We start from the raw sequence: 15,475 nt of genomic DNA on the forward strand, positions 1-15,475 counted from the left end.
CAGGATGCTCTGTCCCTCCATATTGGACGCTTATGGAAGGATTCCCGTGCCATCTGTTTTTTTGCAAGAACATCTATAAGATCATGCCGAAAAATAAGGCGTGACACGAAAAAATCACACCGCTAGCTTCCTATGTGTGTGTGTAGGTGAGGTTTCTCCCCAGAAACCATTCCCCTAGAGAAAAGGAAGAACCCTCAAGTTTTTTTTTTTCCATCCCAAAGTAACTGACTGAATGGAGTGTCACTAATTGCAGAAGCGGCTGGCGTTCCGGCCCACAATAACTCACAGAGGAAATGGCCGTGAGTTTTAATGCAGCGCGCTAATCACACAGGCAGTTATCTCATGCAGCTGATGGACAAGGTGCAGTCATCCTTGAATGTTCCGCCCAAATTAAGCAGCAAAAAAAAATGATACATTAGACGGAAAGGCTCATTAGAGTCAATGTGACTAAGAGTACGAGACTGATTAATAATAATCAGCATATTGTCAGGATGAAAGTGGACTTGATGGAGATACTTTTTAGGGATAATTTTATACATATATGGAATGTTTTAAAAAGCTACTGTCAAAGATCCTTTTCATTACAGGAGCCCTATATAGTAAATGCTAGTCCGAGTTTGCCTGAACGCCTCACAGCGCAGAGCACACAGTCAGAACAGAAAGCAAGAAGGAGTATGACATGAAGTTATTCATTGTGCTGTGTTAGTTTTATTCATATGATTCATATGACGATTATGTCGTCCTTTACATGTGTTTAATTCTCAAGATTTCATTTATATTAATTTTCTACCGCTTATCCTCACGAGGGTCGCTGGAGCCTATCCCAGCTGTCTTCAGGCGAGAGGCGGGGTACACCCTGGACTGGTGGCCAGCCAATCACAGGGCACATATAGACAAACAACCATTCACACTCACATTCATACCTATGGACAATTTGGAGTCGCTAATTAACCTAGCATGTTTTTGGAATGTGGGAGGAAACCGGAATACCCGGAGAAAACCCACGCATGCACGGGGAGAACATGCAAACTCCACACAGGAATGGCCGAAGGCGGAATCGAACTCGGGTCTCATAAGGATGATGAAGATTCTTAATATTTTGACACTTTCTTTCTTTATTTCTTTCATTTTCTACCGCTTATCCTCACTAGGGTCGTGGGTATGCTGGAGACTATCCCAGATGACTGCTACACCCTGGACTGGTGGCCAGCCAATCACAGAGCATATATAGACAAACAACCATTCACACTCACATTCATACCTATGGACAATTTGGAGTCGCTAATTAACCTAGCATGTTTTTGGAATGTGGGAGGAAACCGGAGTACCCGGAGAAAACCCACGCATGCACGGGGAGAACATGCAAACTCCACACAGAGATGGCCGAGGGCGGAATCAAACTCGGGTCTCCTAGCTGTGTGGCCTGCGCTGTATGTTTTTTTCTACCAAGTTATGTATTTTTGGCCTTGTACGAATTATACTCCAGAGCGACTTATAGTCCAGAAAATACGGTACACATTTAAGTACTTACTTGCTATAAAATGAATGGACCAAATCTTCGTGTTGAATATTTTAATGATGATTAAAAAAGGTTAAAGTGTGCAGGGGTAGGGGGTTAAAGGGGCTTCGAGTCAAATGTCTAAAGGGGTCGGTGACTGTGAAAAGTTCGGGAACCACTGCTCTACACGACCGCTAAAGGCTGCCATCATGCGTTGACTAAGTTCCGATGCCGGCGAGGTTAAATTGGGTCAATGACTGGCCCGTGGGGGAGGAGCAGGAAGTGAAAAATGTCAGTTTTCTCTCATTTTTATGTCTAATTTATGCATTATGAACAAAATCCTATTCTAGGAGAAACGAGACCCGCGGCAAGACCTGAGAAAATCACAAATCCCTGCCTCCAAATGTAATGAGTCCCTGCTCTGAGCCCTGTGCAGGGTTTCTCATTAAACCTGGGCGGTACGCTGGTTTTACATAATCAATTGGAAATGAAAAGAAAAGCCAAGGTGAAGTCAAGCTAGTTCAGATTTAAAGATACGGCAGGACTCGGAAAGGACAAGTTGCACCAATTACTTGTGTGTTTGCCGCCAATGTAATTACTGAAGACATTATTTCCATTGATGAAATGACCGATAAGCCGACGCAGAGGCGGACTGGGGAATTGATCATTTAGACTAGGAAGCTTTTATAGGACTTAAGATGATGCTGCTGGGTAAGTAATGCAATCATTGGCTTTCTGGAAAGTGCAGTGTTAGCGACGATTGGAGCCTCTGAAAAGTTTGGAGTGTTAGTTAAAGAAATATTATGGGAACAAAGTCCAAATATTAGAAGAAGAACATGTAGCATGAAGATTCATGCATTCATTTTCTACCGCTTTTCCTCACGAGAGTCGTGGGGGTGCTGGAGCCTATCTCAGCTGTCTTCGGGCGAGAGGCGGGGTACACCCTGGACTGGTGGCCAGCCAATCACAGGGCACATATAGACAAACAACCATTCACACTCACATTCATACCTATGGACAATTTGGAGTCGCCAATTAACCTAAGTTGAAATATTAAAGAAGTTGCCATAAAGTTGTAATATAATGATAAACCAACTAAATCTAGAATTACAGTAGCTTTGGAATGTTAAATATTAAAGAAATATTATGGGAACAAAGCCAAAATATTAGAAGAAGAACATGTAGTATGAAGATTCATTCATTCATTTTCTACCGCTTTTCCTCACGATTGGTCGCGGGGGGTGCTGGAGGCTATCCCAGCTGTCTTCGATCGAGAGGTGGGGTACACCCTGGACTGGTGGCCAGCCAATCACAGGGCACATATAGACAAACAACCATTCACACTCACATTCATACCTATGGACAATTTGGAGTCGCTAATTAACCTAGCATGTTTTTGGAATGTGGGAGGAAACCGGAGTACCCGGAGCCACACAGAGATGGCCGAGGTTGGAATTGAACCCTGGTCCTCCTAGCTGTGAGGTCTGTGAGGTCACCTACAACATAACATACTGAATAAAATTGTGTTTAGTAACTGGTGTAATTGACTTTTTCCAGGAAATAATCTTTAACTCCAATAAAAACAAAAAGAATATCACCTTGTTAACAGTATCATGATATATCGTGAGCCTAGTATCGTGATACGTATCGTATCGCCAGATTGTTGCCAATACACACCCTTAGTACTGAATGTTCCGTAATGTTCCAAAATGAATGCAGTGTTACACGTCTAATGTATAATATATGCAGCTAACACAAAGAGATTTTTTTTTTTTACCCAAATCCCCAAATTAATCACGGAGAGCAACATGTGTGTGACAGCCTGACTCTCTGCATAATAAAAATGGCTAATTGCAAATTACCCCAAACATCCAGCTTTAAATGGCTAGCATGAGAGTCCCCCCCCCCAGCCCCCAGTGGGTGATTATGTTAATTAGCAGCATATTTCCTCTCAAAGTGAAGCGAGCAGGTGGCAACTGCAACTCGGAGGCAGACAAAGTGACTGCGGGATAAATGGAGGCGGGCCGGTCGGACCGCCGCGTGTGCAAGTGTCGGCATTTTAAAAAACCGAGGGGTCCTGATTCAATTGTGCCTGCGGATGCCGGTGCCATTTCCTACCCTGCCAATCAAAAGCGGCGGAGAACGTTAAATCCCTTCGAGTGCTTTTTTTTTTTTTTTTTTTTTACCTGTCAGTCGTCACATCCTGGCATGCTAGCATACACCAGCAGCATCCGTTAGTCACCAGGGATCTGCATCACTTACGGTTATCTTGACCTCTGAAGTACCAAGATGGCTGCTAACAGTAGGATTTTGTACACAAAGTCATTCAAAGTATATTTTTTATTTGATATGAGGTCGACCCAGACTATCTGAAGCATTTCAGCTATCATTCCGAATCAGTTCTACCTTTGAAAAAGTCTTATCCAACTGTGTGCCTCGCCGCTATGATTTCTCCGTATCAATTATGCATAATCCCTTCAATCGTCTGCGTTTTGACTGTCAATCAGCGAGAACCAAAAGTTGAGACGAACTCCCCAATTTTAATTTTTTAAAGCTTCTCCTGGTTGAACGGTGATTTTTTTGTGATGACAACAAAAGAAAAACCGAACCGGGTAGGAATGCACAGTTGGAGATGCCCTCAATGCATACAAGTTGTTCTATAAGGAAAGTGCCATCCATGCCCACAAGATACCATTTTTGGTCCATGATGAGCTCTGAAGTACTCGTAGAAGTCAGGAGCAGGATCATGCACAAAAGATGAAAAGTACACTGAGGGCATGGCAAGGGACCACCCGGGTCAACATGAGGTCTCTCTGTCCCTCAGTCCCATATATTATACTGTTGTCAATGTATGTGTTTGTTGCATAAATGGCATTTAAACTATAAGAAAATTGACTGTGTTCATAGTTAAGGACATGGATCATGTCAAAAATCTGCCTAGACCACCCCGACCAGGCTAGTTTTAGTGATGTTGTAGGCGTCCTCTGGTTCTGGACTACCTATCATAATGAGTCAGAAGAGCACGAACACATCTGGAAAATGTCCATGAGGGATAAAAGTTCCGGTTTTCCCTGAAAAGCTGGCTGTTGGATGCAAAGTTGTCTCACTGGGGAGGAATCATTCCTACAAGTTAAGTCTATGGCTGTGTTCGAAACCGCATACTTCCATGCCCGTACTATCCACACAACATACTGCATACCCGATCCATCAGACAGTATGCAAAGCATGTACACTACAGTGTACTACAAGATAACCCACAATGCATTGCGCTCCTACCCGAGCCGAAATCGACAAGCAAAATCTGATTTCACTTTAGCTCTAAACTCTTTAAATACATCACTTTATTGAGATTTTTAAAAAATCAGGTAAGAAAATGGTGTGTGTGCCATTTATTTGTCCAAATACCAAATGTTTATAATTTTGTTTGGACGAATTCTGCAAAATTTAAGCTAGCCAAAGTGAGTAATGCACTTCCGGTTATTTTCACAAAATAAAATACCCGCTTACTTTTCTCACACAAAAAAACATAGTGATAAATCACAGCTTTTACTTTGAAGACAAGAAGCGAACCAACTTGCAATATATCCTGCTTGACCAACAAACGCAGAGCTAGGAGTACTAATGGATGAATTTTGGTCTTTATCTACACATTGTAATGGTAATGGTAATGGTTTAATTTCATTTGAACATGCATCAGATTGCAATTGAATGCATCACATAATCAGTTCACAGTTCCACATGTCCAAAAAGAGTAGGAAGAAGCAAAGCTTATTAAATCCCACCCCTCCATCTGGTAATTTTACAGTCAGTAACTGTTACATTTGTTCACTACCTGCTTTCCTAATATATAAAAAATATATTATTTCATTATTTTAAAATATTTTTTATAATTGTTTTATAATTTTTCAATTTTTTAAAATAATTTTTATATTTTTTTATTTTTGTCACGTATCGAAGTACGAGGTGATATGACCATCGAATGACATAATGGGTACCATAGTAAGTGTCAATATAGTGATATATATAGCACATCATGACTGGTTCAAGACTCTTCATCCTTGTATTTAGCAAACATCAACTGCTTGTTTTTAATTTTTAATTTAAAAGTTTTTAATTTTATTTAATTTTTTTAATTTTATTTTATTTTTTTATATAGTCAAAGTCAAAGTCAGACCGGACCTGATAGACTTTTTGTCACCGATACAAAAGTTGCACCCAAAAGTCAACTTTTCTAAAAAAAATAAATAAAAATAAAAAAAAAACCTTGGTACATTTATCATTGCAGAGGTCACAAGAGCGTCTGCAGGGATAATGGCTTTTTCCAAAGTATTGACACGCTGGTAATTAAGTGTCTATAGGTTAGGCTGCCATAGGTTAATAGAAGCACATCAACACATCACCACGGCGACAGCTGGAGGTGTTATCATTGCTCGTACGGCGAGACGTAGACATCCCGTAACAAAGGTGAAATGTGGGCGACATAAGGACCCCCGCTTTGACATTTACACTCAGCATTCGTTTAACAGGAGGACAGCCGCTAGTCACTCCGGTATGGATTTCCTGTCATGACTTAAGGTTGTCTTGTCCTAGTCTTCTCTGTACTTTTTCCTGGTGGACCAAAAAACCAGCGCACCCAAAGACCTCCAAACGTACCGGGTAGAAACGTATCCGTCACAATTGCATTGCTGATTCTGGCACAGATTAGCATAGCCTGTAAAGAATTGCTGACATCACTAAAACAGGCTATACTAATTAAAGCCAGAATCATCAATTCAGATCTTCAGACACCTTCATCCCTCAAAGCGGAGAAGAGTTTTGCTCGGAGCGAAGCTGAAGTTGGAAGTGAATCAAAGGTTAATGTCAAGACAGGAGCAGACGGATGGAAGGGAGTAGAACTTAGTCATGGGTTGAACGTGACAGGATGCGATCCTTTCAAACGGTTGCTATGGAGAATTCAACACTTTGTTGGATGGACGTCAGGTTTTGCAAATCCCTCTTCCCTCCTGACTGAGCTCAACATGTGCTAGGAAGTCACTAGCAGGTCTTTAGGACAGATGTTCCATTGTTCTCCGAGCTGTCTTCATCACTCAGAAGCGATATCAGAGTTGCAGCACACGGAAAAACTTGTGCTTCACAAAGACCTTGTGCACATAATGGATGGTCTACCTCGGGAGAACGTACAAAGGAGAAGGGAAATAAATGGGGAAAGTGGAACGGTGGAAATTACCAAGCGGGACAGGTTGGAAAAACCCTGTGTGATTAAACCAATGAGAGAAGACAGGGGTGTTAGAACGGCATGTTTATTTGTGATCTGATTTTTGGGGTTCAGAACATTCGGAACGGTACAGAGTTCCCTCACAGAAGACTGGAGGAACTGGTCTACTGGGGGGAACAAAACCGTTTAGCCCATCTTTTGGATTAGCTGTAAGATAGAGCTTGAAAACTCACTTCTGCTGTCAAAACTTCCTGTTTGGGAACAAATACGTAACACTCCATTTTGGTGGAGTGTACCCAAAGACAGTTGAAATAGTTGGGGCCAAAAAAACAACAGAAATTGTAAACAAAACAGACGGAATTTTACGAGAATAATTTTTAACTGATTAATATTTTAATGAGGAAAAATTTGCAATTTTTTTTAGAATAAACAAATTAATTTCGGTGCATTAATTTTAATTTAATTTAATTTTAAATAATTTTAATCCATTAATTTCGGACACGCTGTGCGTCCATGCAACATTGTAATATTCCAAACGGAAAATTTATGAAGATTATATGTATACGGTAGACAAAGAGAATGTGGATAAAACCAAATATTAGTAATGCATTTTAGCCAATCATTTTTAAATGAAATGATTTATTGTTGATTTAGGTCGAATGTACCCAAAGACAGTTGGGGCCAAAAAAAAAACAAAACAGAAATTGTAAACAAAACAGATGGAATTTTACAAGAATAATATTTAATTGATTAATATTTTAATGAGAGAAAAAAATCACATTAAAAAATAAATACATTAATTTCGGTGCATTAATTTTAATTTAATTTAATTTTAATTAATTTTAATGCATTAATTTCAGACACGATGTGCGTCCATGCAAAGTTGTAATATTCCAAAAAGAAAATTAATGAAGATTATATGTATACGGTCGACAAAGAGAAGGGGATAAAACCAAATATTAATAATGCATTTTAGCCAATAATTTTTAAATGAAATGATTTAAATGGAGCTGCACGGTGGTCGAGTGTGCCCAAAGACAGTTGAAATAGTTGGGGGCAAAAAAACAACAGAAATTGCAAACAAAACAGATGGAATTTTACAAGAATAATTTTTAACTGATTAATATTTTAATGAGGAAAAATTCGCAATTTTTTTTTGAATAAACACATTAATTTCGGTGCATTAATTTTAATTTAATTTAATTTTAATTAATTTTAATACATTAATTTCGGACTGCTGTGCGTGCATGCAAAGAGAAAAATGCACATGTTTTTTGAATAAACAATTAATTTCGGTGCATTAATTTTAATGCATTAATGTTGGACACGCTGTGCGTGTAGCGGTGGAAAATGAATGAATGAATGAATCTTCATACTACATGTTCTTCTTCTAATATTTGGACTTAGTTCCCATAATATTTCTTTAATATTTAACATTCCAAAGCTACTATAATTCTAGTAGCTAAGTTGCGGATACCAATACTTTGTATTCAAGCCTCGGGCTTAGTAAAAATGACCACATTTTTGGGAGGTTTTCTTCGCCCATGTATCACCCTGACGACGGTAAACGATGAGTTCAGGAGCTCCCAGTAATGAGGACGCTTTTCTGGCTCTCAGACTCATATCTCAAAGATGTGACGTGGCTTCTGTTTGCTTTGGTTTGCTCCCCCAAAACCTTTGAACAATAAAACAGCCCAGAGAGTACAGCTGTTCGTCTAAGATTGAAAATATCGAACCCCTGAGCCTCCCGTTTCTTAGCGCAGGTTCGCGAATATAGCAACGGTAGGCATTGATCATCGAAGATTTTTATCAACGGCTTTGAAGAGAAAAGGATTCCTTCGGGGTCGAGGAGACTAAATGACTAAACCGGTAGGATATTTATTATGGCGGTCACTGTTGGGACGTTAGCTATAGCACATTCCTTTTTAATGGATTCCTTGTTCACTGAATAAGAAAGCTAATGGGACTGATTATGTGTCCAGGTTGGTTTGTTTTGTCTTTTGTTAGATCATGGGCAATTTACCGCAACTGGCAGGATTCAATATTAATAAATGGAATATTTTGTTAGAGCAAAGACTGTTTATGACCTTCTAAATATGGCTTTTACGAATTATTACAGCCCTCGAGAAATTAAAACACTCCCTATAGTCCTCTTAATGCTTGTATTACTAAATATACTGTAGTAGACATAATCATAGAAAATAAGCCATCCGGTCGAGTGGTTAGCGCACAGGCCTCACAGCTTAGGAGACCAGGGTTCAATCCCACCCTCGGCTATCTCTGTGTGGAGTTTGCATGTTCTCCCCGTGCATGCTGCTTGTTACCTTGTTTGTGTTTTTTTTTTGTTGTGGTATAGTTGCTTATATATTGTGTCAAATTGAAAGTTATGCTCTCTTTTTTTAGTTGGGAACTGATATTTTCCTGAAACTTATCTATGTTCCACTGCTGATTACTAAGGAACGGAAAAAGGTTGAAACAAACTTTTTTTCCGATAAAATAGGGCTGCACGGTGATCGAGTGGTTGGTGTGCAGACCTCACAGCTAGGAGACCTGAGTTTGATTCCACCCTCGGCTATCTCTGTGTGGAGTTTGCATGTTGTCCCCGTGCATGCTGCTTGTTACCTTGTTTGTGTTTTTTTTTTGTTGTGGTATAGTTGCTTATATATTGTGTCAAATTGAAAGTTATGCTCTCTTTTTTTAGTTGGGAACTGATATTTTCCTGAAACTTATCTATGTTCCACTGCTGATTACTAAGGAACGGAAAAAGGTAGAAACAAACTTTTTTTCTGATAAAATAGGGCTGCACGGTGCACGAGTGGTTAGCGCGCAGACCTCACAGCTAGGAGACCTGAGTTTGATTCCACCCTCGGCTATCTCTGTGTGGAGTTTGCATGTTGTCCCCGTGCATGCTGCTTGTTACCTTGTTTGTGTTTTTTTTTGTTGTGGTATAGTTGCTTATATATTGTGTCAAATTGAAAGTTATGCTCTCTTTTTTTAGTTGGGAACTGATATTTTCCTGAAACTTATCTATGTTCCACTGCTGATTACTAAGGAACGGAAAAAGGTAGAAACAAACTTTTTTTCCGATAAAATAGGGCTGCACGGTGATCGAGTGGTTGGTGTGCAGACCTCACAGCTAGGAGACCTGAGTTTGATTCCACCTTCGGCCATTTCTGTCATGGAGTTTGCATGTTCTCCCCGTGAATGCATAGGTTTTCTCCGGGTATTCCGGTTTCCTCCCACATTCCATAAACATGCTAGGTTAATTGTCCATAGGTATGAATGTGAGTGTGAATGGTTGTTTGTCTATATGTGCCTTGTGATTTGCTGGTGACCAGTCCGGAGTGTACCCCGCCTCTCGCGCAAAGACAGCTGGGATATGCTCCAGCCACCCCGCTTACTGGCTCCTAGAGACCAGAGTCAAATACTCTGCAGAGAAGACATATGCAGTGAACATTCACACAGGAGCTGCTGTCGGCCACTCTCTAAACTGCTAGCCTGCTACTAGCTAATTACTAGATTGAGCAATTCGGTGATGTTAACGAAAACTCACAGACAAATGGTCATTGCTCACAATTGCTCACAATTTTCATTCATTCATTTTCTACCGCTTATCCTCCCGGAGGTCGCAGGGGGTGCTGGACTGGTGGCCAGCCAATCACAGGGCACATATAGACAAACAACCATTCACACTCACATTCATACCTATGGACAATTTGGAGTCGCCAATTAAGCTAGCATGTTTTTGGAATGTGGGAGGAAACCGGAGTACCCGGAGAAAACGCCACATGGCCGAGATGGCCGAGGGAATTGAACTCGGGTTTCCTAGCTGTGAGACCTGTGCGCTACCCACTTGATCACCGTGCAGCCCTCACAGTTTTTGTATATATGCTTTTCAGACCCTTAAGGGTTTGTGGCAAATCTCCTGGTGATCTTGCTCAACACCCAAAATGGTTGGTAGTGAGAAATTTCAAGTCATTACAGCTTATTAGGGTGTAATAACAGCGCCACCATGTGGTGTATCCGTCTGACAAGTCAGCACTCGAGCAACACCGTAGGGGCGAATGTTTGCGAAAAAATTGTGTTTTTATGCACAGCGGTTGAGAAGCAGAAGAATCCTCCAGTGTGCTTGGATGGCTGTGAGCCTTCATTACGTGTTCAAGACCTGTCCCGACTTTTTTTCCGGTTGCACCAGCACTTTTTTTTTGAGGAGATTTAGCCGAAGATGCAGATGGTGCTTGACAGGCTTAGAAAAGCAGAAGACTGCTGAGGGCAGTGTATATATGCACTAGATGGGCTTTGTAATGAATAGTGGGTTTAAGCTTGTTATAGCAGGCGACGGATGCTGAAATACTGCAAATGATGACGCCCCAATGAAGACGGAGCACTCGGAAAAATATGCTTAAGTCCTGAGTACAGGAAACTCGCAGGGAACTTTTGACAATGTTCTTGTTATTGCTGAAACTCTACATACACACTGAAGACACTCACAAAGGGGAATTAACTTCTCTCCACTTCCAGCAGTTGAAATGAAAAATATATCAATTGGATTTAATATGTGCCTCCCTAGAAGTGCCGGATTGTACAGGAAATCAATTTCTAGCTTCCTTTATCAAGTCAACTCCCTTTTCTCCAGGAGGGAATGCAAAATTAAAAAATAAAAAAAAACCTGCCACAAGGTGTAATAAGACCAAAACGTTATGAAGACAACTACACCCAAGGCTTAAACTCACGTCAATGAAGCGCTGTAGCGCTGCCTTTAGCCGTACGGTAGCTGATGCGTTAGTGGAGGCGCATGGAGGACACATGGCTACCGGGATGGGCAATATGCGGGAAAATATATTTACACTCATTACACAAGAAGTCTGCCAAAACATCAGTGGATGAACGAGAAGATACGATGGACCACGGCCTCTTGGCCAACAGGGACTGCACTTTTTTTTTGTAAAAAGGCAAAAAAAATTGAGAAATGTATATATTTAAAAATAAAACACTGTGTTATAATTAGTTATTACGATTTTTATATTTTTAATATTTTTAATAATTTTTTAATAATGATTTTATATTTTATTTGTAATATTTAAATTGTGCCTTTTTGCCTTATTTTTCCCATTTTGCTATATGGGCCAATAAAAAATGTTCACCAATAATAATAATAATATATTATAATAATAATATATACAATATACAATATATGATAATAATAATAATAATAATAATAATAATAATAATAATAATAATAATAATAATAATAATAATAATAATAATAATAATAATAATAATAATACCAATTTCATAATATCAAGATTTTTAGGCCTGTTATTATTATTTATTAGGATTTTTTATTTGTAATATTTTAATATTTTTTTGATTTTATATTTTACTTTTAATATTTAAATTGTGCCTTTTTGCCTTATTTTTCAATTTTTTGCTATTTTTTAATTTTGACATTATTTCTATATGGGCCAATAAAAAATGCTCAGCGGGCCGCCAATAATAATGGCCGCCAATAATAACAATAATGATAATAGTACCAATTTCATAATATCAAGATTTTTAGGCCAGTTTAAAGTAGCAAAGCTAAAAAAATATTTGAGCATTGCAAAGGGAGCCACAACAAAGAGGCTGAGGAGCCGCGGGTTGCTGACCCCCTGTCCTACTACAACAACCTGTTAGGGTCCGAGCTTTGTATAAGGCTTTGCATCAAATAAATGAAGAGAAATAAAAACAGATCTACTGACTGCATGCATTTTTTGGAAGAACAACCATTTACTTTCTCCGTGTAGAAATTTTTGCATCACATCTGGCAACTTCAATGGCTAAAATCCAAACCCCACCCTCCCAAAAAAAACCATAATGAAAGTCATATGAAATTGTGCAATTTCTCCAGCAGCTGAGTGGCAGAGCGTCTCCATTGCAGCAGACAGGTAATTACAGTGGAAGGGATGAAGTGACACAAGTGGTTTATCTGCATCTTCCTGCCCTCACGCACACAAATGTGTTGCTGCTTGCTATCTCTTGTAAAACCAGCCCCCCGCCCCCATCGACCTTCCCTCCCCGTTAGCAAATGAAGTGCACACTGAGTGAATCCTATCCAACGCTCTGTTGCTTGTAAAACACACACACACACACACAGAAATTGTAAAGTCGCCGAACTCCGACGACGCATTCACACTCCGCTCGCTTCCATCATAAATCAGCTCTGCCTTTTGAGCCAATTAATAAAGAAGATGATTTTAATTTTTGCCTTGTCGGTTGCATTGATTTTAACCCCAGGCTATGGAATATATCAATGCTAATCTGATAGCCAGCATCCTTGAGCAAAAAACAAAAAAAAAGAAAAGATTTAATTCTTAGCCCATCAAAGCACACCATATTGCATATGACATACGACATATGACATATGACATCAATATGAAAGTGGAGTAAGGTGTATAAGTCAAAGGTTTTATGAAGTATGAGGTATGAAATCTTTTTGCTCCATATTTAGCCATTTAGTTAGTGTTACATCCATTTCTTTTATTTTTTTAATAGAAAAAGGTATAAATATTACATCAATAAATGCATATAAAAGTCCTAAACACCAGATTTTTTCCAGCGAGGGCCACATAGTAAAAATGAAAGGATACATAAAATTAGGACTTTATTCCACTAACATTTTGACTTTATTATTATAATATTATAACTTAGCTTTCCAAAAACTACAACTTTATTTCTTTTGTTTTTTATATTATGACTTAAAAAATGTATTTGTTTTTTAAAATTAGATGATTTTTCCTGATAAGGACATTAATATACCGTCATGTTGATTCTTGTAAATTTGCAACTTTTTTCTTGTTACAATACATATTTTTTATCTTTATATTTTGACTTTATTCTTGTAAAATTAAAGCTGTTTTTTCCCATATGTGATGTATTTTTCATATATATTTTTAAATATTTCAGTTATTTCAACAAAATTTTATTCTCATATTTATGACTTTATTCCCATGATATTTTGACTTTCACCGCAACCTAACTTTGTGTATTATTTTCTTAAATATTTATATATTTCTTAAATATTTGTCATTATATTACAACATTTTTATCTTCATATTTTGACTTTATTCCTTGAAAATAACTGAAATTTTTTTTCTTTAGTTTACTTGTCCAATTTGATATTTAGAATATATTGTGGGGAAAAAATGTAAAATTTAAAATTTAAAATTTAAAATTTAAAATTTAAAATTTAAAATTTAAAATTTAAAATTTAAAATTTAAAATTTAAAATTTAAAATTTAAAATTTAAAATTTAAAATTTAAAATTTAAAATTTAAAATTTAAAATTTAAAATTTAAAATTTAAAATTTCATTCATTCATTCATTTTCTACCGCTTTTCCTCATGAGGGTTGCGGGGAATTTAAAATTTAAAATTTAAAATTTAAAATTTAAAATTTAAAATTTAAAATTTAAAATTTAAAATTTAAAATTTAAAATTTAAAATTTAAAATTTAAAATTTAAAATTTAAAATTTAAAATTTAAAATTTAAAATTTAAAAAACAATTAAAAAAACAGCTATGGGCCGCAAATGGTCCCCGGGCCACACATCAGACACCCCTGATTTGAACAATATACAGACACAAAACCAATGAAGACTAAATAGCAGTAGCCAACAAAAAATGGGCTATATGGGCCAACAAAAAATGCTCAGCCGGCCGCCAATAATAATAATAATAATAATAATACCAATTTCATAATATCAAGATTTTTAGGCCAGTTTAAAGTAGTAACTTGCTAACATGATGTATTACTATTTCTTTCCGGGTCCAAACTTCACTTCTTAGTGTATTGTGACGCATACAAACATGATGAATGAAACTTACCAAACACTTTTGGGGGAGGCGAAGTGTCTGGAGGTCACCTTCGGGTGTCAACTTTGCTGTCTGCTGGGGGGACACGATGGTCCTCCTCCCCGTGGATCATGGCGTCTACATGGAAGACAAATATATAAGTTTATTTTTCAAACATCTCTGATTCCTTGTCTTTATTTATGCGGCGTGTTTTAATCAAGGACGTGTTTGAGTACAGTAACGAGCGTTTTTTTTTTTTTTTTCTTCCCCCCTGCTGGATAATATCTGTCAAAGGAAAGAATTGCATGTCTTGGTGTCTGCTGAAGTCTTCATGCCTTATATAGTCTGGGTCTAGTGTGCTGCACAGTGCTGCATGCAGCCGGGGGGCGACGGAAGCTCGCCCAAAGTCATCTTATCATCACGGCGGAGTCTTCCCTCCTCGACAAAGATGAGCACAAAGACGCCTAATGGAGGATCTTGTCTAGCTGAAAATGCATTTATTAAAATGGACGTCGCGCAGCTTATCAGGGTGGATAATGAGAATGTGAGGTGGGTGACGGCTGAGGCGGCGTAATAATCATCAACGAGATCACAAACAGCTTTCAGGTCGCTGCAGCGAGCGAGCACAAGTGTCTCATTTTCATGTTACAAATTGAGCTTCCAAAAGGTCAATGAAGCAAACATTTCCCTTCTAATAGGAGAGGCTGCATGACATTTCTCGCTTTGCTGCGGAATTTTTCATTTATTATTATTCCAGTTTTCTCCATTTCAACCTGGAGCCTCACACCGCTAGCTAATTGACTTGGTCTAACATCACGCTCTGTTATTAAGTACAACAATAGTCCACAGTCTCCACTTGGCTCCATTTACCCGGTTTCTTCTCTTCCAATGTTTTTTCATGTCCATTTAAAATTGACCGAATATGCTCATT

General features: G+C 38.3%; 1 protein-coding gene across 2 annotated transcripts in view; it reads right to left on the reverse strand.

Annotated features, from left to right (window-relative positions):
* The window catches only part of chrm3a (cholinergic receptor, muscarinic 3a), an 88,443-nt gene that overhangs the window by 37,428 nt on the left and 35,540 nt on the right, over positions 1–15,475 (reverse strand). For both annotated transcript variants that reach the window (XM_078787435.1, XM_078787434.1), the window contains one exon: positions 14,578–14,682. The gene's annotated coding sequence lies outside the window, so the exon portion shown is untranslated. The remainder of the gene's footprint in view (positions 1–14,577; positions 14,683–15,475) is intronic.

Source organism: Doryrhamphus excisus, linkage group LG20 (genome assembly GCF_037039965.1).
Source record: "Doryrhamphus excisus strain RoL-2023G ecotype Guam linkage group LG20, RoL_Dexc_Guam_v1.1, whole genome shotgun sequence".
Lineage (NCBI taxonomy): Eukaryota > Metazoa > Chordata > Actinopteri > Syngnathiformes > Syngnathidae > Doryrhamphus > Doryrhamphus excisus.